The sequence below is a fragment of the Pristiophorus japonicus genome, chromosome 1, assembly GCF_044704955.1.
Source record: "Pristiophorus japonicus isolate sPriJap1 chromosome 1, sPriJap1.hap1, whole genome shotgun sequence".
In the NCBI taxonomy this organism is placed as follows: Eukaryota; Metazoa; Chordata; class Chondrichthyes; family Pristiophoridae; genus Pristiophorus; species Pristiophorus japonicus.
This window is the reverse complement of record NC_091977.1, coordinates 460,632,208-460,657,574: the sequence shown is the minus strand read 5'-3', so window position 1 is coordinate 460,657,574 and position 25,367 is coordinate 460,632,208.

The window sequence follows — 25,367 nt, the reverse complement described above, 5'->3', positions numbered from 1 at the left end:
TGGCTCTGCTTGCTCCCTGCTATCACATAACTGCTAATACATGCAAAGTGGATGAGGGAACATTGGCTGCCACTTAATACTCCAGGAAAGTTGCTTGTGGTGAGTCAGAGCCGTAACAATTTTAAAAGGAGAAAAATATAGAAATGTAATGAGAGAAAAAAATGGCAGGTTCAAAGGTCATAATATAGGTGACAGTCATGGCAGACACAATAAATGTTGGTATTAAGAATTTTCATTCTGAAGCACATTCCAAAATAGCCAACCTTAAAACTGGATCTAATTATCAAGCTTTCACCGCTAAAGTTGGTTGTACTTTCCAAAATGAGATTGCTTGCATTTATATTAGGAAGTGTCAATCAGTCATGAAAGTGTGGTGTCAGTGGGTTGACTTGTACATGGTAGCAGTACATAGAGTTTTCTATTTAATATAACCCTATTACTTATCCAATAGAAACTTGTTAGCATGTCGGTATGGGAGTGAGTGTACAAGAATTTAGATTTGTCTGTCTGAAATAAATCTATTTATAGCTGACAAATTTCTATTAGGTTGCTAGTCTGTTTAATGAAGTTGAAATGCTTTCTTGCCCATCAAGTTGTTTCCATCGATAAAGCAGAAGGCACTAAGCACGAAAGACATTTTTTTAAATTTTGTCTCTAAAGCTCTAGGATCAGTTGCATATGCACCTTTCCAATCTTCAAAACTATCACTTTAAATGCACTGGCCCATAATTTTCTGTCAAAATAACAGTGAGGCTAATGGTATTTGCTGTTATTTATGTGCAAATGCTGCAACAAATTCAGACGTTGGTAGATGCAAGGTTAAACACAGTAATCCAAAACTTGCTGCCCGAGCTGCGCCACTCCATCGTTAGCTTTGCAAAAACGGTATCTCGCGATCTTCCTCACTATCAATCTGATTGGGTAAGGATATACACAGTTAGTTACACTGTTAGCCCGGTTTTCCTCATTGTGACATTATCAGCTCGCACTTTCAGCAACTTGGCCCACAAAGATTCTTACAAACCTAAACATACAAGATCAAGTATAACTAATGACAAACATCATTAGATACCCTGCCACAGCAAATTATGTCCCATTATTTCAACTTCACACACGCTAAAGCTTTATGGGCTAAAAATTTGGGTGTTTCACTACCCGTTACCGGCATAATTTTGCGAAAACATAGCAGCAGCTGCTCTTTCGCAAGCTGATGGCAGGTCCCACAGCGGCTGCCGTATTCTGAGGGCTAGCAGTGCTGCCAGTAAAATCAATAGCCCTGCAAATGTAAATTAGGGAGGAGATCACGTGGATGCTGACTTGCCGTAACCTTGGCCACCTTGGACCTTAGCTTTGGGACCTAAGCTCACCATGAAAACATAGTGTTCAGCAGACTGACAGAGATGCTGTTAGCACCTCTTAAAGGGATGCTTGCAAGAGCTCGGATGGTAAAGGAAGGTCTCTGAGAAAACAGAAAATGCTGTAAATACTCAGCAGGTTAGGCAACATCTGTCGAGAGAAACAGAGTTCATGTCTCAGGTCGAGATGCTGCCTGGCCTGCTGGGTATTAACAGCATTTTCTGCTTTTACTCAGATTTACAGCATTGGAGGAAGATGCAGAAAAGGAAAAAGCAGAAGAGGAGTGTAATATAGTTCCAGCTAGGGGGATACTGCTCCACCTAGTGGACTACTGTGGTAATGCAACTAATGCTGTATATAATGAAGAAGTCAGGTCACCGACAAGTTTCTGAGTTAACAGCCATCTTAAAGTCTGTATGTTTGTGAGGTCGTAAAGAATATATAACATTGGCAATGAAAGATGGGATAATTTTTGTTGATGAATGATTCTAGCCAAACAACTAAAAATCCAAGGTAAATTACAAGCACACTTGGCTAAATTGCCAGAGTCTAGATAGCCATGCCTATGGGAATAATAGGGTGCTTGGGTGAATTCCATCACGACCTGAGATTTTCGGAGCATATGTTGAACGGCTAAAAATGTTTTTCACCGTGAATAATATCATCAAAGTCCCCGATGCTGAAAACCGTAACTAGGTGGTGTTGGAAAGAAAACGGGCTATTTTCCTGACTGAAGCAAGCCCCGAGGTGAATGAAACCCTGAAAAATGTACTTGTTCCCATCAAGCCAAAGGATTCATCACTTATTGAGATTCTAAGGAAGTTAGAACAGCACTGCAGTTCTGAGGGAATTTTGGTCGGCCATGTCCATCGACATAGCTGTCTGACAAGCTAAATCAAAAGTCAAGTTAAGTCAAATCAATATTGTCGAGGAAGTTAGAACAGCACTACACCTGGGAGTCCCTGGCCGAAAACCGCCCTAGGTGGAGAAAGTGCATCCGGGAGGCCGTTGAGCTCTTCGAATTTCAACGCCGCGAGCATGAAGAGTTCAGGCGCAAGCAGTGGAAGGTGCGTGTGGTAAATCAGTCACACCTCCCTTTCCGCCAATGAATGTCTGTCCCACCTGTGATGGGGTCTGTGGCTCCCGTATTGGACTGTTCAGCCATCAAAGAACTCAGTTTAGGAATGGAAGCAAGTCTTCCTCGATTCCAAGGGACTGCTTATGATTGATGATTGACAGTCCTGAGCCCCTGGAAATTGCTGAAAGTTATCGTTTTGGAACATGAGATCAGTTAATTGACGAAAGTGTCAGTGAGTACATTGTAGCGTTAAAGAAGCTATCTATTCACGGTCATTTCGGCAACTTTCAGGACCGAGCATTGCGTGACCGCTTTGTGGGATGAAAAATGAAGCAATCAGAAGAAAGTTATTGACAACTCCTAACTTGACTTTTGATTAAGCTTGTCAGACAGCTATGTCGATGGACATGGCCGACCAATATTCCCGAGAATTTTGTACCATTTCCAGTCGTTGGACAACCGAGGTGAATCACCTGCTGGTTCGAAGTAAAAGGCAGTTGGGCCCCAAGGTCTCAGCAACTGGCAATGGTAACAGAGCATTGAAGTCATGCTGTCGGTGTCTGGGACAATACATTGCTCAAAGTTGTCCATATAAGAAGGCAGAGTGTTTCTTCTGCATGAAAACTGGGCATCTTGCAAAGGCATGCTGACTGAACAGTAAACCAACTTTCAAGGCTGTAAGTAGAAATCCCCATAGAATACATAGCATGGAAGAAAAGCAACAGGATGAAGAGATACAGGTCATCAGGAGCACAAGAGCATCTAACAGTGATTTGAAAAGTATCATCATCCACGTAGATGTTGCAGGAACCGTGATACCCATCGACACTGGTGCATCCGTGAGCATAGTACTGGAATTGCTAAATCTCAACAAATTGCGTGATTTTCCATTGGAGGAATCCAAGGTAGAGCTGCGAGGCTATTCAGAAGAGCAAATTTCTCTGGTAGGACATATCACCGTACCGGTGAAATACAGTTTCAGAGCTTGCCTCTCTTAGTAGTAGCAGGAGACAAGCCTTACTAGGAAGAAATTGGTTGGGATCACTGAAGCTGGATTGGAGTGAGATTTGTTGTGTTGAAACGAGATTTGCATCGAAGGATGATATCATCAAGGAGTATTCGAAAGTGTTCTGCGAAACAGGCAGTCCGATCCAAAACTTCAAGGTGAGTGTCGATGTACAGAAGGATGCAAGACCAGTTTACTGCAAGCCACGTCCCATACCATATGCACTCGAGAAGAAAGTTGAGTAAGAACTGAAAAGACTAGAGACTGAGAACATTATCTCTAAAATAGATCTATGTAATTAGGCTACACCCATTGTTGTCGTAGCTAAGTCCGATGGTAAGATAAGGTTGTGTGGTGATTATAAAGTAACCGCAAACCAAGTTCTCGAGGGTAATCTCCCCAATACATTGCCAAATGTAGAAGATTTGTTCACAATGCTGACAGTGGTCAGATCTTCTGAAAGTTAGATCTTACAAACGCTTACTTACAACTTGAATTAAGATGAGGAGTCCCAAGTCATGCTTGACTATAAATACTCATCTAGGCCTATATCAATTTAACAGGCTACCATTTGGAATGTCTTCCGCCCCTGCCGTATTCCAAGGGGTGATGAACCAGATTATGGAAGGTACTGAAGGAGTGGTATATTATTTAAATTACATACTAATTTCAGCACCAAATGGGCAAATCCATAATAACATATTGAATGAAGTGCTCATATGGCTAGAGAAACATAGAGTATGAGTGACTGCTCACAAGTGTGAGTTATTTCAAAACTCAGTGGAGTACTTCGGGACACAGTCGACAAAGATGGTTTCCATCCAACCAAGGGAACATAAAGAACATAAGAACATAAGAATTAGGAACAGGAGTAGGCCATCTAGCCCCTCGAGCCTGCTCCGCCATTCAATAAGATCATGGCTGATCTGGTCGTGAACTCAGCTCCACTTACCGCCCTCTCCCCGTAACCCTTAATTCCCTTATTGGTTAAAAATCTATCTATCTTTGACTTGAAAACATTCAATGAGCTAGCCTCAACTGCTTCCTTGGGCAGAGAATTCCACAGATTCACAACCCTCTGGGAGAAGAAATTCTTTCTCAACTCGGTTTTAAATTGGCTCCTCCATATTTTGAGGCTGCGCCCCCTAGTTCTAGTCTCCCCAACCAGTGGAAACAACCTCTCTGCCTCTATCTTGTCTATCCCTTTCATGATTTTAAATGTTTCTATAAGATCACCCCTCATCCTTCTGAACTCCAACGAGTAAAGACCCAGTCTACTCAATCTATCATCATAAGGTAACCCCCTCATTTCTGGAATCAGCCGAGATAATCGTCTCTGTACCCCTTCCAAAGCTAGTATATCCTTCCTTAAGTAAGGTGACCAAAACTGCACGCAGTACTCCAGGTGCGGCCTTACCAATATCTTATATAGTTGCAGCAAGACCTCCCTGCTTTTGTACTCCATCCCTCTCGCAATGAAGGCCAACATTCCATTTGCCTTCCTGATTACCTGCTGTAGCTGCAAACTAACCTTTTGGGATTCATGCACAAGGACCCCCAGGTCCCTCTGCACCACAGCATGTTGTAATTTCTCCCCATTCAAATAATATTCCGTTTTACTGTTTTTTTCCCAAGGTGGATGACCTCACACTTTCCGACATTGTATTCCATCTGCCAAACCTTTGCCCATTCGCTTAACCTATCCAAATCTCCTTGCAGTCTCTCTGAGTCCTCTACACAACCCGCTTTCCCACTAATCTTCGTGTCATCTGCAAATTTTGTTGCACTACACTCTGTCCCCTCTTCTAGGTCATCTATGTATATTGTAAACAGTTGTGGTCCCAGCACTGATCCCTGTGGCACACCACTAACCACTGATTTCCAACCGGAAAAGGACCCATTTATCCCGACTCTCTGCTTTCTGTTCGCCAGCCAATTCTCTATCCATGCTAATACATTTCCTCTGACTCCGCGTACCTTTATCTTCTGCAGTAACCTTTTGTGTGGCACCTTATCGAATGCCTTTTGGAAATCTAAATACATCACATCCATCGGTACACCTCTATCCACCATGCTCGTTTTATCCTCAAAGAATTCCAGTAAGTTAGTTAAACATGATTTCCCTTTCATGAATCCATGCTGCGTCTGCTTGATTGCACTATTCCTATCCAGATGTCCCTCTATTTCTTCCTTAATGATAGTTTCAAGCATTTTCCCCACTACAGATGTTAAACTAACCGGCCTTTTGCCTGCCCCCTTTTTTAAACAGAGGCGTTACATTAGCTGCTTTCCAATCCGCTGGTACCTCCCCAGAGTCCAGAGAATTTTGGTAGATTATAACGGGTCAAGGGATATAGAGAGAAAGCAGGAATGGGGTACTGAAGTTGCATGATTAGCCATGATAATATTGAATGGTGGTGCAGGATCGAAGGGCCGAATGGCCTACTCCTGCCCCTATTTTCGATGTTTCTTTGTTTCTATGGATAGAGGATTGGCTAACTAACAAAAAACAGAGAGTCGTGTTAAATGGGCCATGTTCCGGTTGACTTAACAGTGACTAGTGGGGTGCCGCAGGGATCGCATTAGCAGCTTTCCAATCCGCTGGTACCTCTCCAGAGTCCAGAGAATTTTGGTAGATTATAACGAATGCATCTACTATAACTTCCGCCATCTCTTTTAATACCCTGGGATGCATTTCATCATGACCAGGGGACTTTTCTACCTTCAGTCCCATTAGCCTGTCCAGCACTACCCCCCTAGTGATAGTGATTGTCTCAAGGTCCTCCCTTCCCACATTCCTGTGGCCTGCAAATTTTGGCATGGTTTTTGTGTCTTCCACTGTGAAGACGGAAGCAAAATAATTGTTTAAGGTCTCAGCCATTTCCACATTTCCCATTATTAAATCCCCCTTTTCATCTTCTAAGGGACCAACATTTACTTTAGTAACTCTTTTCCGTTTTATATATCTGTAAAAGCTTTTAATATCTGTTTTTATGTTTTGCGCAAGTTTACCTTCGTAATCTATCTTCCCTTTCTTTATTGCTTTTTTAGTCATTCTTTGCTGTTGCTTAAAATTTTCCCAATCCTCTAGTTTCACACTAACCTTGGCTATCTTATATGCATTGGTCTTTGATTTGATACTTTCCTTTATTTCCTTGGTTATCCACGGCTGGTTATCCCTTCTCTTGCCGCCCTTCTTTTTCACTGGAATATATTTTTGTTGAGCACTATGAAAGAACTCCTTAAAAGTCCTCCACTGTTCCTCAATTGTGCCACCCTTTAGTCCTTGTTTCCAGTCTACTTTAGCCAACTCTGCCCTCATCCCACTGTAGTCCCCTTTGTTTAAGCATAGTTTCTGACACAACTTCCTCATCCTCAATCTGTATTACAAATTCAACCATATTGTGATCACTCATTCCGAGAGGATCTTTTACTAGGAGATCGTTTATTTTTCCTGTCTCATTACACAGGACCAGATCTAAGATGGCTTGCTCCCTTGTAGGTTCTGTTACATACTGTTCTAAGAAACAATCCCGTATGCATTCTATGAATTCCTCCTCCAGGCTACCCCGTGCGATTTTATTTGACCAATCGATATGTAGGTTAAAATCCCTCATGACTACTGCCGTTCCTTTTTCACATGCCTCCATTATTCCCTTGATTATTGCCCGTCCCACCGTGAAGTTATTATTTGGGGGCCTATAAACTACGCCGACCAGTGACTTTTTCCCCTTACTATCTCTAATCTCCACCCACAATGATTCAACATTTTGTTCATTGGAGCCAATATCATCTCTCACAACTGCCCTAATATCATCTTTTATTAACAGAGCTACCCCACCTCCTTTCCCTTCTTGCCTATCTTTCTGAATCGTCAGATACCCCTGTATGTTTAATTCCCAGTCTTGGCCACCCTGCAACCATGTTTCTGTAATGGCCACCAAATCATACCCATTTGTAATGATTTGTGCCGTCAACTCATTTACTTTATTTCAAATGCTGCATGCATTTAGGTAGAGTGTTTTCATCCTAGTTTTTAAACCATGATTTTTAGTTTTGACCCCTCCTGCAGCCCTTTTATATTCAGTGGCCCTTTTTGTTTCTTGCCTTTGGTTTCTCTGCCCTCCACTTTTACTCATCTCTTTTCTGTCTTTTGTTTTTATCTCCTTTTTGTTTCCCTCTGTCTCCCTGTATTGGTTCCCATCCCCCTGCCATATTAGTTTAACTCCTCCCCAACAACACTAGCAAACACTCCCCCTAGGACATTGGTTCCTGTCCTGCCCAAGTGCAGACCGTCCAGTTTGTACTGCCCCCACCTCCCCCAGAACCTGTTCCAATGCCCCACGAATTTGAATCCCTCTCTGCTGCACCACTGCTCAAACCACGTATTCATCTGAGCTATCCTGCGATTCCTACTCTGACTAGCACGTGGCACTGGTAGCAATCCCGAGATTACTACTTTTGAGGTCCTACTTTTTAATTTAGCTCCTAGCTCCTTAAATTCGTCGCGTAGGACCTCATCCCTTTTGTTTACCTATGTTGTTGGTACCAATGTGCACCACGACAACTGGCTGTTCTCCCTCCCTTTTTAGAATGTCCTGCACTCGCTCGGAGACATCCTTGACCCTTGCACCAGGAAGGCAACATACCATCCTGGAGTCTCGGTTGCGGCCGCAGAAATGCCTATCTATTCCCCTTATGATTGAATCCCCTATCACTATCGCTCTCCCACTCTTTTTCCTGCCCTCCTGTGCAACAGAGCCAGCCACGGTGCCATGAACTTGGCTGCTGTTGCTCTCCCCTGATGAGTCATCTCCCTCAACAGCACTCAAAGCAGTGTATCTGTTTTGCAGGAGGATGACCAGATGGGACCCCTGCACTACCTTCCTGCTGGTCTTCCATTCCCTAGCTGGCTGTGGATCCTTCTCATGCCGTAAGACCAACTCACTACACGTGTCACTTATGTCATTCTCAGCATCGTGGATGCTCCAGAGTAAATCCACCCTCAGCTCCAATTCCGCAACGCGGTCCGTCAGGAGATGGAGGCGGATACACTTCTCACACACGTAGTCGTCAGGGACACCGGAAGTATCCCTGAGTTCCCACATGGTACAGGAGGAGCATAACACATGACCAAGCTCTCCTGCCATGCCTTAACCCTTAGATACCCTTAAATTGGGAACAACAATGTTACAGTTTACTTACTGATATAAAAAATAAAAAGAAAAGCTACTCACCAATCACCAGCCAATCACTTACCCCCTTGGCTGTGATGTCACCTTTTGATTCCTTTCTACTTCTTTTTTGCCTTCTCTCCCCGCTGCAGCTGCACAAGTACGCTTTTATAGGCCGCTCCGACACTGCTCCCGCCTCTCACCAACTGCTGCTGCCTGTGGAAAGCTGGATGCAATTAGAAATGCACCCCCTCCCAAGAATATCACTGAACTTCGATCAGTTTTGGGTCTTTTGAACTATTATGGGAAGTTCCTACCAAATTTGGCTACAGTGCTACATCTGTAAGGACTGGAAGCATCGAACCCCCAAGGAATTATTGGATATTGCATTTAATATTTTTCTCACCGCAGAAAGAAAGCTGGAAGCTGTTTGTGGTTAGGGGCCCAGGTGTGGCTCCACGTTTGACTTAGAATGATGGGCAGGGAGTCTGGAATGACAATGGCCAACATAAGGCAGGAGGTGGACTAATGGAGTCCATTGTTCGGCAAGGTGACCTCGTTAATCAGTGATCGGACCAATTACCTGGATGAGTTACCAGAACAATGAAAAGCCATTAAGACCAGACTGCCTGGAAGCGAAAACCCATCACTGGACTCAAACACAGGAAGCCTCGAAAACAAGGAACTTTATTGGGTAAAAGCAGAAGACATACCCACAGGAAACCTTGAAACAAAGACCAAAGGAAGACACACCTACAGGAAGCCTCAACAGCAATGACCCAGGAAGGGCAAACAGTGCTGGGTATAAAAGAAGACCATGTGGACACAGCTCTCTCTCTTGCCTCGCTGCTTCGCCCCGACAAGAATTCAACCCTCCGTATTGGAACCGAAAGAAGAAATGAGAAGAGACACCTGTTCATCGGAAGAAGCAGCAAGTAAGCCAGTGAAATCAGTGAGCATTTCTGCACATACATCTTTTATCTTTTAATATCACAGCCACGGTGTGAAGGGTATCATGCATTCTCCCAATCAAATTCTTAGGGGCTTACGGGGGGGGGGGGGGGGGCGGGGGTTATATATGGGTATTTCATGTTAGGGGCCTGTTAGACAGGCCACACCATGTATTGTACTGCATTTGGTTGTTTTACACACCAGGGTGTGTGTGGTTTTACTGGGTGCAGGTGTGTGTTTAGCTTTAATAAAGCATTGCCGGTCGAGGTATTTGTCCGTGACTCTTTCATCTGTTCAGTACAGTAATCACTCCAAGGTCTAGAACTAGTGTAATGTGGGGGTGCGTCGAAAACACCTAAGGGAAACTACTTACAGAATTGGTGACCACGGCAGGACCTAGGTGTGCTGAACAGAGAGTTATGGAAGATATTAAGGCCAAGTGATCGACAATTCGGACTAGGATTTCCTCATATATCTTTGGGAAAGTTAACGTAACACAACAGTGGGTACTAGATCTTTTGCGGGCTGAGAGTCCGGAGGACAAAGCTGCTGAGTGGATGGGGAGTAAGGAGCATAGAAAGGCAAAGGAAAAGGCCATATAAGTCCAACTGCTTAGGGAGCAGGTTGGTACACTTAAGGCAGAGCTCAAAAAGTCCGAGGAGCAGTCAGCCGCAAAGGCTGTGGTAGGAACGAGGCTTTTAGATGAGTTGAGCGAAGAAAAGCAGGAAAGGCACACTCAGGAGGAAACTTACCATAACAAAAGGGAGTACCTGCAGTGTCAGGTAACAGAAGCCAAGCTCAATGAGCAGGTCGCATGGGAGGAGACCGCTCATCTAGCGAGCAAAGTAAATGGGCTGGATGCGCAACTGAAGGATATTAAGACAGCTTACAGGGTAGCTAGCAGTAGGGGGTTTGAGAGTGGGAATCACGGGCCCTGCCAAGAAAAAATCCAAAGCTTGGCTCAAGCTCTTGCCAAAGCCAAAGGCATGGTTTGCTTGATGGTCCCGGGGGAAGCTCGGATGGACTGGGAAGAGGAAGGAGAAGATAGCGAGGATTGGGGGCAGGGTAGGGACGTTCAATCACCGCTTGAAGCACCAAAGGTACCCATGTATCCCATACGGCAGCAGAAATACGGTGCACCCGTAGATGGCCAAGGTTAAGGGGCGCTGCAAAGTGATTTTGTGGTCCCATTCACAACCCCACAACTGCAAAATATGATTTCAGGGATTCCCAAGCTTACCAACGAAGGAGACTCATTGGTCCACTTCACGGAGTTGGAAAAGGTGGGAGGGATTAATGGGTGTAATGAAGCAGGGGTTCACAAGCTGCTATTATTTTTCCTGGAGGGGATGATATCAGGCCCTATCTGCCGAAAGCAAGAGGGGAAAGGGAACCATAGAGGGCTTAAAGGAGAAAATCCTAAGAGCCATGGGTTACACCCAAGGTAGTCCATTTTCCAGGGTGGAAAGGACGCTGCAATTGGCTGGGGAAGCACCCCAGTCTTTGGCGGACCGGTCTATAATAAAGTCTGTCATGGATTGTTGGACCGAGCGCAGTTGCAGGGGGAGCCAAGGAGCCATTGTCTCAGGACCCTAGTGTCAAAGAGTTTGCCCCAGATTAGGGTAAAGTCTGAGAACTGCTTTGACCCTGAGGATCTCCAGAACACGGAGGCCACTGTGCTCCGTCACATGAGTCTGGCATTTAAGGCTGGCATGGAGGAGGAGGTCAAACCAGTTAAAGGGAAGGTTTACGAGTTAAAGGCCAGTAAGGGTAGTAAAAAGGAATGGCGCCAGGAAGGGGGTAGCTCAGAGAGGGCTAGGACGTGTTTCGGGTGTGGGAAGATGGGACACTGGAGGAGAGACTGCCCGGCCCCGAGGAGGGGGCAAGGCAAAGGGGATCCTCCAGTGCCTAAGACAAAATCTGTCGAGGTGAAGGGACCGACCCCGGAACAATTTGATGATCTGGTGGCCGCTCTTCGGACAGCTTTTGTGCCAGTGCAGGGAAGGGTAGACACTGCCGTGAGCAGGGAAATCCCGACAGCTCCGGTAATCCCACCACCCTGACTAGCGCACACCCAGCCTGAGTACCTGTGTTCGCTCACGTACGATGAGTGGAGTAGACCATGTGTGAAGTTGGGGGTGGAGAAGGTAGTGGGGAAGTATTTGTTGGACACCGGGGCTTCCACCACGGTGATTCACACAAATGATCCGACTACCTCACCTTTGTCTAGCAAGGTTCCACACAGTCTGGTGGGGTTCACAGGGAATGAACAGGTGGGGTCAATCTCCAGGCCGCTAGCCATAGATTTAGGATCACTTCATGCAAAAAAGAAATGCTTCCTGCTGAAATGGGAGCAGCCGGGGTCAGGATTCCGAGGGGCCAACTTTATGTTAACTCACAGAATCATAGTGGATTTAAGGAATCACTGCCTTTGGAGAGCAGTGGGTTCCGATAAGGAGGAAGAAGTTGTAGGGATCCCAAGGAAGGGGGAGGGTAAAGGCACAGTGTGTACAATGAAGCTGAAGGATAGTTAAGACCTCGAGCAATTGGTCAATAATACCCCGGCCGAGTACCAGGCTTACATGCTGGACAATTTCGCATCGTTCGACACACAAACACGACTGCGGTAGGGTGACGGGGGTAGAAGTCAGGGTACAAGGAGACCCCATGTCCCGACTGCAGAAACAGTATAATTTCCCCAGGGTGGCAGAGGCTGACTTTGAGATGGCATTGGGATCCCTGGTAGCCCAAGAAGTGTTGAGGCCCATAGCCACACACGTGAACTTTCCACTTTGGCCGGTTCAGAAACCGGACCAGTCGTGGAGGACCACCGTGGACTATCGAGTGCTCAACAAGAACATCCCAGCTTGCGTGCGCATTGTCGCGGCCATAGCTGACCTGATAAGGAGCATTCCAGCATCCGTGACCAAATTCACGGTGCTGGATATATTGAATGGGTTCTGGTCAATTCCCATCAAAAGTGAGGAACAGTACAAGTTCACATTCACATTTAAAGGACAACAGTATACCTGCACATGCCGTCCCCAGGGTTTCCACAACAGCCCCTCCATCTTTCACCAGCGAATGGCCAACAGTTTAAAGGGTTTCAGCAGGCCCCAACAGTTGGTGCAGTATGTGGACTGTGATATATTCACAGAGCACAGCACACACAGCTTTCTAACATGGCGGGCAGCTCTCTCGGAAGCCTCTGGTAATTGCCTGGTTCTGTTTAATTATTAACGCTGTAGTTGCAGTACACAATACGTCCACATCTACAGTGTGGAGCTACAAACATTACAAGCTTACAGACATTACACTTCTCCCTCCTTAATGAAGAAGTTATTATAAAAAACATCATGCATAACGTGCATGTTTATACATAACCAGGATATAGACTTATTTTTTTCCATATTACAAATTTAACTTAACCACTTGTTTTCTGTTTTGAAGAGGATACTTTCGCTCTCGAACAGAACCTTCCAACAGAACGTTTTCCTCCACGGAATTTCCTTGATTTTCATTTGAACTCACTCTACTGTTAGGCTGTTTGTTTTCCTGACTCAGACTCAGACTTACATTCTGATTTTCTCTTGGATTTGTTTCCAGTACATTAGATGTAGGATATGCTACTCGTATATCAAAACTATCTGATGAGTCAGAAATAATTGAATCATTCCCACCTTCAACTCCTTCTATGTCTGTAGGTAAAATATGATCAACATGAACAACCCTAACCTGTCCATTATCAAACATCTTGACCAAATATGTGCGAGGACCACATATCTTCACCACTCTTCCTAATAACCACTTTACCCATTTATGGTGATGGTTCTTCACTCTCACCTTCTGGTTTAATTTCACACTTCTCTCTTTTATTCTACTTCTATCATGATTCTCTTTCTGTATTAATTGTGTCTCTTCTACGGACCGTGCCAAATTTGGTTTTAACAACGAGAATCTGGTTCGTGGCTGTCGTTTGAGAAACAACTCTGCTGGTGTTCTACCAGTAATTGTGTGAGGAATATTACGATATGTAATTAGAAAATTAGCCAATTTGTGAACCAGTGACAACTGTCGTTTCTTTGGATTTGGATCTCACATTTGTTTTATGAGGGCACGTTTTACAATTTATACAGTGCGCTCTGCTGCACCATTCGAAGCAGGATGGTAAGGTGGAACCTTGGTACGTTTCACCCCATTTTTGCTCATGAACTGTGCAAATTGTTCAGAATGAAATTGTGGTCCGAAACAATTTCTTCTGGGAGGCCAAATGAAGAAAATAATCTTCGCAAAATGTCCAATGTTTTACTTGTTGTTATTTTCCACATTGGGAACAGCTCAACCCACTTTGAATGGCTATCAATCACAATGAACAATTGTTGTCCTTCTAGCTCAGCAAAATCAATATGTAGCTTTTGCCACACCCTGGGAGGCCAATTCCATGGCTGTAATGGTATTGATGGTGGTTGTTTGTTTACCGATTGACATGTCGTACATTGACTCACGATGTACTCTATATCCTTATCAAGACCTGGCCACCATAGATAACTACGTACAAAACTCTTGGTCAAGCACATTCCCAGGTGCTGGTCATGGAGGTCTCCTAATAATTTGGACCTAAATTTATTTGGTGGAACCACTCTTGCACCCCACATGACACAATCTTTATCGACTGATAATTCATTCCTTCGAATGAAGAATGGACAAATATCTTTGTCTGTTACCTGGTTTGGTCATCCATTTGCAATATAATCACACACCTTTGACATCACTGGGTCACGTTTGGTTGCTCTACCAATCTCTTCAGCTGTAACTGGCAGTTCATCAATGTATGAAAAATAAAATCCTTCTTCCCTATCCAGTGTAACTTGTGATGGGGAAGGCAATCTAGACATTGCATCAGCATTACTGTGATCAGCTGATCATCTGTATTCAATATCATATGTATATGCTGACAAAATCAAAGCCCATCTCTGCATTCGGGCTGCAGCTAATGTTGGAACTGGGGACTTTGGATGGAGGATTGCTGTTAGAGGTTTATGGTCCGTAACGATGGTAAACTTACGACCATACAAGTATTTGTGGAACTTCTTGACCCGAAAAATTAATGCCAAAGCTTCCCTTTCAATTTGCGCATAATTACTCTCACTGGCACTGAGAGTGTGTGAAGCAAAAATTGGTCTCTTCTCCCCACTACTTGATACATGAGAGATTACATGCTAGCTTAATCTCCTTAGATATGTCATAGTGAACTAACATGGTGCTCTCTATCAATTTGCTTTTACATTCCTTGAATGCTGTATCGCATTTTTTTGACAACTTCCAATGGACCTGTTTTTTCAATAGTTCATTCAGTGGATGTAATACTGTAGCCAAATTTGGTAGGAACTTCCCATAATAGTTCAAAAGACCTAAGAATGAACGAAGTTCAGTGACATTCCTGGGAATGAATGTATTTCTAATTGCATCCAATTTTTCCTTGGTCGGATGTAAACCATCTTTGTCTGCTCTGTACCCTAAGTACTCCACTGAGTTTTTAAATAACTCACACTTATGAGCAGACACTCGTACTTTGTGCTTCTCTAGCCATTTGAGGACTTCATTCAATATGTTATTATGAATTTGCCTATTTGGTGCTGAAATTAGTACGTCATCCAAATAATATACTATAATAGTAATATACTACCCCTTCAATACCTTGCAAAATCTGGTTAATCATCCCTTGGAATATGGCAGGGGCAGAAGACACTCCAAACGGTAGCCTATTAAATTGATATAGGCCTAGATGAGTATTTATAGTCAAACATGACTTGGACTCCTCATCTAGTTCAAGCTGTAAGTAGGCATTCGTAACATCCAGTTTTGAGAAGATCTGGCTGTCTGTCAGTGTTGTGAACAAATCTTCTATATTCGGCAATGTATTGGGGACATTACCCTCTCGAACCTGGTTTACGGTTACTTTATAATCACCACACAATCTTACCTTATCATCAGACTTAGGTACAACAATTGGTGTAGCCCAATTACATCGATCTATCTTACAAATAATGTTCTCAGTTTCTACTCTTTTAAGTTCTTGCTCAACTTTCTCCTTGAGTGCATATGGTACGGAACGTGGCTTGTAGTAAACCGATCTAGCGTCCTTCTGTACCCTGACACTCGCCTTGAAGCCTTGGATCGGACTGCCTGTTTCATAGAACACCTTCGGATACTTCTTAATAACATGATCCGTTGATGCAAATCTCGCTTCCACACGGAAAATCTCACTCCAATCCAGCTTCAGTGATTTCAACCAATTTCTTCCTAGTAAGGCAGGCTTGTCTCTTTTCACTACTATTCGAGGAAAGTTCTGAAATTGATCCTTGTATTTCACCGGTACGGTGATATGACCTTCCACAGGAATTTTCTCTCCCAAGTAGCCTCGCAGCTCCATCTTGGATTTCTCCAGTGGGAAATCACGCAATTTGTCGAGGTATAGCGACTCCTATACTACACTCACGGATGCACCAGTGCCGAATTCCTTTGGTATCTTGAATCCCGCAACAGCTATTTTGATTTTGATACTTTCTGAATCGCTGTCCGTTAACCTCGTGCTCCTGATGACGTGTAATTCTAACATCTCCACATCCTGTTGTTGTTCTTCCATGCTATGTAGTCTCTGGGGATTTCTACTCATAGCTTTGAATGCAGGACTCATAGCTTTAAAAGCTGGTTTACCCTTCAGTCGGCATTCCTTTGCAAGATGCCCAGTCTTTCTGCAGAAGAAACACTATGCCTTCACATATGGACAACTTTGAGCAATGTGTTGTCCCAGGCACCTATAGCACAACTTCGACATCTGTTAGAATTTCCAGTTTTTGAGACTTTGGGCCCCCACCGTCTTTTACTTTGAATCTTCAGGCGACTTACCTCGGTTGACTGATGACCGTAATTATTATAAAATTCTCGGGAATATTGATCAGCCATGCCCATCGACCTTGCTGCCTGACAAATAAGCTCAAAAGTCAAGTCATCCATCGTCAATAACTTTCTTCTGATCGCATCATTTTTCACCTCACAAAAAAAACGATCCCGCAATGCTCGGTTTTGAAAGTTTCCGAAATTACAGTGAATAGATAGCTTTTTTAATGCTACAACATAATCACTGATAATTTCATCAGTCATTGATTTTGTATACCGAAACGATAGCTTTCAGCACTTTCTAACGGTTTGGGGTTATAGTGCTGCTCCAGCTTCATTAAAATCTCTTTAAGCATTGTGTCCCTTGGCTCATCAGGCACAAGCAGATTTACCAGAGTTTCAAACAATTCCGGTCCAGCTTCCAATAAGAAAATCGCTCTCTTACGTTCCAATATCGCCTGATTCTGGACTGCATTCTCTGGAACTTCGATTATGTTATTTGCAGTGAAATACATTTCTAGCCAATCCACATACGCTTTAAAACATTCCCGGTCGTGTCTACATTCATCCAAGTGTCCCATTACACCTGCAGGTGCTGCCATTTTAATTTCTAGCTGTTCACACAGTGTGATGTATGTAACCTTGGATTTTGTAGCTTTTTCCAAAGGCAGAGAAACTTCCAAAGTCTTCTGTCGGCTGGCTGAATCCTTCACCAACAAAATTTCCACTTTAAATCATCTGAAAACATCCCATCTCGCCACCAAATGTGATGTATTCACAGAACACAGCACACACAGCTTTCTAACATGGCAGGCAGCCTCTGGAACATACCTGGTTCTGTTTAATTATTAACTCTATAGTTGCAGTACACAATACGTCCACATCCACAGTGTAGAGCTACAAACATTACAAGCTTGCAGACATTACATGGACGATTTGCTTCTGTTCTCCGATGAGGGGGAGGAGCATGGTCCGCTGCTGGCCGAGCTGCTGGAGCTGTTGAAAGACACCGGGTTCAAGGTCAATCTCAAGAAAGCTCAGATCGGTCAGAGGGAGGTCAAATTCCTTGGGCTGACCGTAAAGGCTGGGGAAAGGGCTATCAACGAGGCCAAACGGAAGGTGGTATAGGAGTTACCAACCCCCACGACTGTGACGATCCTTCCTGGGGCTCACGGGGTACTGCAGGGACTTTATTGAGGACCAAGCTGCCATGGCAGCCCCTCTACTTCGGCTCCTCCGCAAGGGAATCGGATGGGAGTGGGATGAGGACTGCACGGCCGCGTTCAACCGTCTCAAGGGAGACCTGCAGACGGCACCCGCACTAGGAGTGATTAATGGTGGGGAGGACTTCTTTTTAGAAGTAGCAGCCAGCGGGGATAGTTTGAGCGCGGTGCTGCTCCAGGAGCGGAACGGCAAGCTGAGACCCGTGGCTTACTCCTCAAGAGTGCTCACAGATGTAGAATGGGGGTACTCCAATTGTGAGAGGCACCTTCTTGCCACGCATTGGGCCGTGAAGCGCTCCCAGCGCTTCACGTGGTCATCCCAGATCATTCTACTAACCCACCATACCCCACTCAGATGTTATTCGATGGGAGGATAAAGAACGGCAACGGTGAGCAGTGCCCGCATTGCTCGCTGGACTTTATTGCTCTCACAGATGAACCTGAGCATGCAAGGGCTGTGTGAGCCCAAGCTGGCAGCTAACATGATCGATGCAGGGACGGCCTATAAGTGTTCGGTAGAGGGAGTATAGGATGTAGACATAGGATTTCGGGCCGGGTTACACCCCACGGGCCGCGAAATATATGTCGACGGATCCAGTTCGGTGGTAGCAGGGGAGTTTTTCACTGGGTGTGGAATTTATGACCCGACGGCAGGCATTGCAAGGGCCATTAAACTCCCGAGCACCCTGAGCGCTCAGCACACCGAACTGTTGGCGGTGGTGTACGTCGTTACCCACGCCGACGAGTTCCCGACCCCATACGCCATCTGCTCGGATTCCATGTTCACAGGCAATTCGTGCACCGAATACTTGGCCATCTGGTCTCGTCGCGGTTTCACATTCGCAGACAGGAAGCCCTTAGCAACCAAACCACTGCTGCAAAGGATCTTAGAAGCCACGGGAACCCAGGAAAGCTATTACATTCATAAAGTAAAGACCCATTCCAAGACAGAGCCCAGAGGGGAAGGCAACCAAAAGGCTGATGAGTTAGCCAAGGAGGGAGCCAAAACAGGAGGGTTTTGGGACCCATACGGGTCCAGCCCAGTAGCAGCGATGCGGGACAAAGTGGGGGACACAAGGGAGTGTAGGGGTAGCATTGGCCCCGGACTTAAGGAAAGTCCAGGCACAGGATCCCGTCCTCAAGGTTGTCCTGGAGCAGCTGGCTAGGGGAGAAAAGGTAGAAAGCCCATTTGAGGTAGTGGGCATTACTTTAAAGGAGAGAATGCTTTTCAGGGGAGGTCAGTGGGTGGTCCCAGAACAGCACCAGAGGGAATTCCTCCAGATAGCCCACGGGGACCCAGGTGCGGGACACCCAGGGCCGGAGACTACCAGGCAGAGGGTAGAACAGGCAGGGTGGTGGCCGCAACTGAGGGACGATGTCCATGATTTTTGTGCAGACTGTCTGGTGCGTGCAGAAAACAACCCTGATCCCCAGAAAAGAAAGGTTCCCTTGGGACACACGAGTAGGGTAGAGGGACCATGGCAGTCGGTACAGGTTGATTACATCGGGCCATTGCCCACCGCAAAGGGGGGTTACAAGTACTGCTTGGTCCCAGTGGACGTTTTCTCGAAGTGGGTTGAAGCCTTCCCTTGTCGATCAGCCACAGCGTTGGCGACGGCAAGGATCTTGGTGAGGGAAGTGTTCTCAAGGTAGGGACTGCCACAGGTCATGGAGTCCGATCAGGGAAGCCACTTCACAGGGCAGGTCATGCAGGCTACCTTGAAAGTGCTAGGGATAGAAGGGAAATGGCATGTGGCTCACAACCCGCAGTCATCAGGGGTTGTGGAGTGGCTTAATAGGAACATTAATGAAAGGCTGCGGAAGGAAAGAGGACAGTCTCCGAAAAAGTGGGTTGAGGTCCTGCTGTTTGTCCTGATGGGAGTCCCAGCCAACCTCTCCAGGAGCACAGGGTATTCCCCGCATGAGCTCAGGACTGGTAGGGTCATGCGCATGTCCACCCATGTTCTGGGGCCGGTTCTCATGGCGGGGCAGGTGAGAGAGGTAAACCGGGACAAGTTTGTCAAGGATCTGTTCGAGCACTTGAAACAGATTCATTGGCAAGCTGCCAGCAACAAGGGAATCAGCACCGGAGCAATCGGTTGCTGCTCAAGCTCCGGAGAACCCACGAGTGGAAGGTAGGGGATCAGGTCTGTAAAGTCCTGTCCCCTCAGTACAGATTCACACGAGGCATATAGTGAAGTCAAGATCACTCTGGACCTGTACCTTTATTTCACAGCTCTGGAATGCTGCACTTGCCTGAGACCTGTCCTTATATACCTGTCTTTTGCAAGTGCACCCCTGGTGGTAAGGTATGCTGGTGGTTACAGGTCATATCTTATTACAGTCATGTATAACATGTTAGGATACAGTTACATATAATAATGTAAGATACATGACATCACCCTCCCCCAAGGTCTTATTGTCTTTATAGGTTCAGTCTCTCAGGTGGTCAACGCTCTCGCGTGGAGCGTCTGAGTTGTGGTTCAGTTGTTTGCCTTGGTGTCTGTTTTTCTTTGGGTGTGGGTTGCTGGTATCTCACCTGGGCTGTCTGTTTTGACTGGTGTGATTGTTGTTGACTCGCCTGGGCTGTCTGTTGGGATTGCCCTTTCCTCAGGTTGTTCTCTCTGTCTGTCCACCATGTGTGGTGCGAGTTCCACATTGTAGTCTGCCTCTGGTTCCGCAGTGTTGTTGGTAAATCTGCTTTTGACTTGGTCTATATGCCTCCGGCCTTATTGTCCATTTGTACTACCAGTAGCCTGTTTCCTTCCTTGCCCGTTACTGTCCCTGCAAGCCATTGGGGACCCCTGCCATAGTTTAGTACAAACACTTTGTCCCCTATCTCATTCCATCTCCCCCTCGAATTTCTGTCATGGTACTCAGTCAGCTTACGGCGCTTTGCCTCATCGATTTTGTGCATGTCTGGGAGGATTAATGAGAGCCTTGTTTTTAAAGTCCTTTTCATCAACAGTTGCGCGGGGGGGATCCCAGTCAGTCGAGATCTGTATGCCAGCAGCAGTCACGACAGGCGACCCTGCAGCGTGGGACCTTGGATTTTAAGCATGCCTTGTTTAATGATTTGCACTGCTCTCTCCGCCTGGCCGTTGGAGGCCAGCTTGAACGGTGCTGTCTTGATGTGATTTATGCCGTGGTCAATTATAAAGTCTTGGAATTCTGCGCTGGTGAAGCACGGACCATTATCACTGACCAATATATCAGGGATTCCGTGCATTGCAAACATGGTTGCGAGGCTCTCCACAGTGGTGGAGGTTGTGCTCGAGTTTAAAATGGTGCATTCGATCCACTTTGAAAATGCATCTACAACTACGAGGAACATTTTGCCCACGTAGTCTACGTGCACCCATGACCACGGTTTGGTAGGCCAGGGCCAGGGGCTCAGTGGAGCCTCCCTGGGGGCATTGCTGAGTTGGGCACAAATGGTGCACCTTCAGACGCAGAGTTCCAAGTCCGCGTCAATACCATGCCACCAGACATGGGATCTGGCTATGGCCTTCATGAGAACAATCCCTGGGTGCTCGCGGTGGAGCACCCGGAGAAATTCCTCTCTGCCTCGCAGGGGCATGACTACTCGGCTGCCCCACAATTGGCAGTCTGCTTATAGTGATAGCTCATGCATGCACCTGTGAAAGGGTTTTAATTCCTCGGGGCAGGCATCGCGAGCCTCTGCCCAGTCACCGGTTAGGGCACGTATTTTTACTAAGGATAATGTGGGGTCGCTGGCCGTCCAGCTCTGATTTGGCAAGCCATCATGGGCGAACCTGTGGACTCAAAGGCATTGATTGCCATGACTATCTCACAGTCCTGTTCGTCAGACCCTTCCGTGGTCGCCAGGGGTAGCCTGCTGAGCGCGTCGGCACAAGTTGTCTGTGCCTAGTCTGTACCTTATGGTATAGTCGTAGGATGCCAGCATGAGTGCCCACCGTTGAATTCGCGCTGAGGCTTTGGCGTTTATTGCCTTGCTCTCGGATAGGAGGGATGTGAGGGGCTTGTGGTCGGTTTCTAATGCGAACTTGGCCCCGAAAAGGTATTGGTGCATCTTTTTGACACCGTACACGTACGCGAGTGCCTCCTTCTCTACTATTCCATACCCGCGTTCTGCCTGCGAAAGTGACCTGGAGGCATAAACTATGGGTTGTAATTTGCCCGCACTATTGACATGTTGCAAAACCTGACCCCATATGCTGATGCATCGCATGTGAGAACTAGCTTTTTACCTGGGTCAAAGAAAGTCAAAACACTGTTGGAACACAGAAGGCTGCGTGCCTTATTGAAGGCGCGTTCCTGGGCATCCCCCCAAAACCAATCGCACCCCTTCCTGAGTAGCACATGGAGAGGCTCCAGCAGCATGCTTAAGTTCTGCATAAAGTTCCTAAAGTAATTGAGTCGCCCGAGAAAGGCGCGCAGTTCTGAGACATTCCGGGGCCTGGATGCCAGACGAATTGCTTCTGTTTTGGACTCTGTTGGGCGGATTCCATCAGCGGCATTTCTTCTGCCCAAAAATTCAACCTCGGGTGCGAGAAACAGGCACTTGGATTTCTTGACTCGTAGGCCTACCCGATCCAACCGCTTTAGTACTTACTGCAAACTATGGAGATGGGAGTCGGTGTCCCTGTCCGTGATAAGTATGTCGTCTTGAAATACAACTGTCCCCGGGATGGACTTGAGCAGACTCTCCATGTTGCACTGGAATATGGCAGCTGCCGACCTGATGCCGAATGGGCATCGATTGTACATGAAAAGGCCTCGATGTGTGTTGATGGTGGTGAGTAGCTTGGATTCCTCGGTCAATTCTTGCGTCATATACGCAGATGTGAGGTCTAATTTTGAGAAAAGTTTACCTCCAGCCAATGTGGCAAATAAGTCCTCTGCTCTGGGCAGCGGGTACTGGTCCTGTCGGGAGACTCTGTTTATGGTAGATTTGTAGTCCCCACAGATTCGTACGGATCCATCAGGCTTCATGACTGGGACGATGGGACTTGCCCAGTCGCTAAATTCCACGGGTGATATAATGCCTTCCCGCAGAAGCCTGTCTAGTTCGTGTTCAATCTTTTCCCTCAGCACATAGGATACAGCTCTAGCCTTGTGATGGACCGGTCTAGCATCCTGTGTGATGTAGATTTTGACTTTGGCCCCTTTGAAAGTGCCCACACCTGGCTGAAAGAGATGTCCAAATCGCTTTATAATTGTTGAGCAGAAGGTCCGTTCCTCTGATGACATGGCATGGACATCATCCCATTTCCAGTTTCGTTTTGCCAGCCAGCTTCTCCCCAGCAGTGCTGGGGGGTCTCCGGGGACAATCCACAGGGGAAGTCGGTTCACTGTCCCTTTGTGTGTGACAGAGAGCATGGCGCTGCCGAGGACGGGTACGATTTCTTTGGTATAGGTCCTTAGTTTGGTGTCGACCCTTGTGAGTTTTGGTCTGTCTCTTTTATGCGGCCACAGTTGTTCAAATTGTTGAGCCCCCATGAGAGATTGACTCACTCCCGTATCCAGCTCCATGTTGACAGATAACCTGTTGAGTAGGACCCTCGTCATTATAGGAGGCATTCTGTTGTAGGAGCAGCGGCCATTGATCATGTTGACCCACTGTACACCGGTGTCCCGGGTACGATCCCCACCATCTTCTGGTCTGCTTTCCGACCCATCCGATTCGTATACCAGCCGAGCTGCTGTTTTTTTGCACATGCGGGCCAAATGCCCTGTATATTCACAATTTTTGCAAACAGCCTGCTGAAATCGACATCCCCTTGATGAGTGCCCACCCCCACACCTCCAGCACAGACCTGTTCCATTGTTCAAAGTGTTTCCAAAGAATGAGCTGCGTCTGGCTGATCTCCCTTGAGCTTCTCTCAGTTTGTAGTTGATTGCTCGCATTATGGGTTGATGAGGTGTGAACGGCCGTTCCTGAGGCCCTTGATGGCTTCTGCCTGCTGTCGAGAGCCTGTTCTCCCGGTTTTGTCTGTGTGTGGGGGTAGCAGCTTGTTTAGTGCTGTGAACTTCTTCTTCTGATATTTCGTTAGTTGTCGTACCTGCATTGTAAATCAACCTCGTTTCTTCTTCTCCTACCAAGAATGTTTGTGCAACCAGTGCTGCTGCCTCTAAGGTCAGGTTCTTGGTCTCTATGAGCTTTCGGAATATGCCTGTGTGGCCTATTCCTTCAATGAAAAAGTCTCTCAGCATTTCTCTCCTCAGTTCATCGGAGAACTCACATAAACTAGCCAACCTCCGAAGTTCCTCCATGAAGTCGGGTATGCTCTGGTCCACACAGCATCTGTAGTTGTAGAACCTGTGTCTGGCCATGTGTAGGCTGCTCACTGGCTTCAGGTGGTCTCTTACCAGTGTGCTCAATTCTTCAAACGACTTGCTTGCTGGTTTCTCGGGTGCCAACAGATCCTTCATTAAAGCGTATGTTTTCGAGCCACAGCTAGTCAAGAGATAGGCTCTTCTCTTGTCTGCCTTATCGTCGCCTAACCAGTCTTTGGTTACAAAGCTTTGCTGGAGCCTTTCTATAAAGTCCTCCCAATTGTCTCCCGCATTGTACTTTTCATCTGATCCGTTGTTCGCCATTCTGTGGATTCTGTAATCCCGTAACTCGTCACCACTGTAAAGTCCTGTCCCCTCAGTACAGATTCACACGAGGCATATAGTGAAGTCAAGGTCACTCTGGACCTGCACCTTTATTTCACAGCTCTGGAATGCTGCACTTGCCTGAGACCTGTCCTTATATACCTGTCTCTTGCAAGTGCACCCCTGGTGGTAAGGTATGCTGATGGTTACAGGTCATATCTTATTACAGTCATGTATAGCATGTTAGGATACAGTTATATATAATAATGTAAGATACATGACAAGGTCATGGTCTGCAATTACGCTCGGTTGGGCACGTTTGAGCCTTTGTACATGGGACCCTGCAGCATCGTGGATAAGGCCAGTCCCATGATGTACGTGGTTAAGCCTCCGAAGCGCATAAAGTGGTTCCATGTGAACCAGTGCAAGTTGTTTAACCCGGGGGAAAGAGCGCGAAACAGAAAGAAGCACCAACGTGCTGTATACAGCATGGTGGACATGGGTCTTCCTCCCATAGTTTTGAACAGTGAGGAGCCCGTGGTGGTGGTGGCTTGGAGGAGTAGCAGGATCCCACAGCCAAGAGCACCGAGATTGCCTCCTTACACACCGCCGAGGAACCGTAAAAGGCCAGGGTCATAGAGACCTAGTGGGGCCACCCAGAGATGGGTGGCAGTGTATATAGTTTCCTTCTCAGCTTCATGTTTTACAGAGTGTGTTTTTGATGAAGCCAGACCTGTGGAGGTATACCCTCTCACAGAAAGGTTGTTGTTTCTGTGTATCTTCACAGGAAGCCGAGGGAAAGATGGAGACATCCCTGGTAATCATTCTTTGGAGCTTGGCCAGAACAAGGTACAGCAGGAGGGGGGACGCCGAGTTGTCCTTCCTCTACGGATGTACTGGGGGAATGGACCCACCATGACACAGGGGGGTAGGACAGGGGACATGGACGGGATGGCAGCCTACTTCCACGAGGGAAGGTGGCCAGGGTGGCTGGGGTCGAATTCGACGAAATACTCCAGCCTCGCCGGGTTCACATACCGTGTCCCAGACTGAAGGTCACAGCCACATGGGTTGGGGTGATGGAGGGCAAGCGC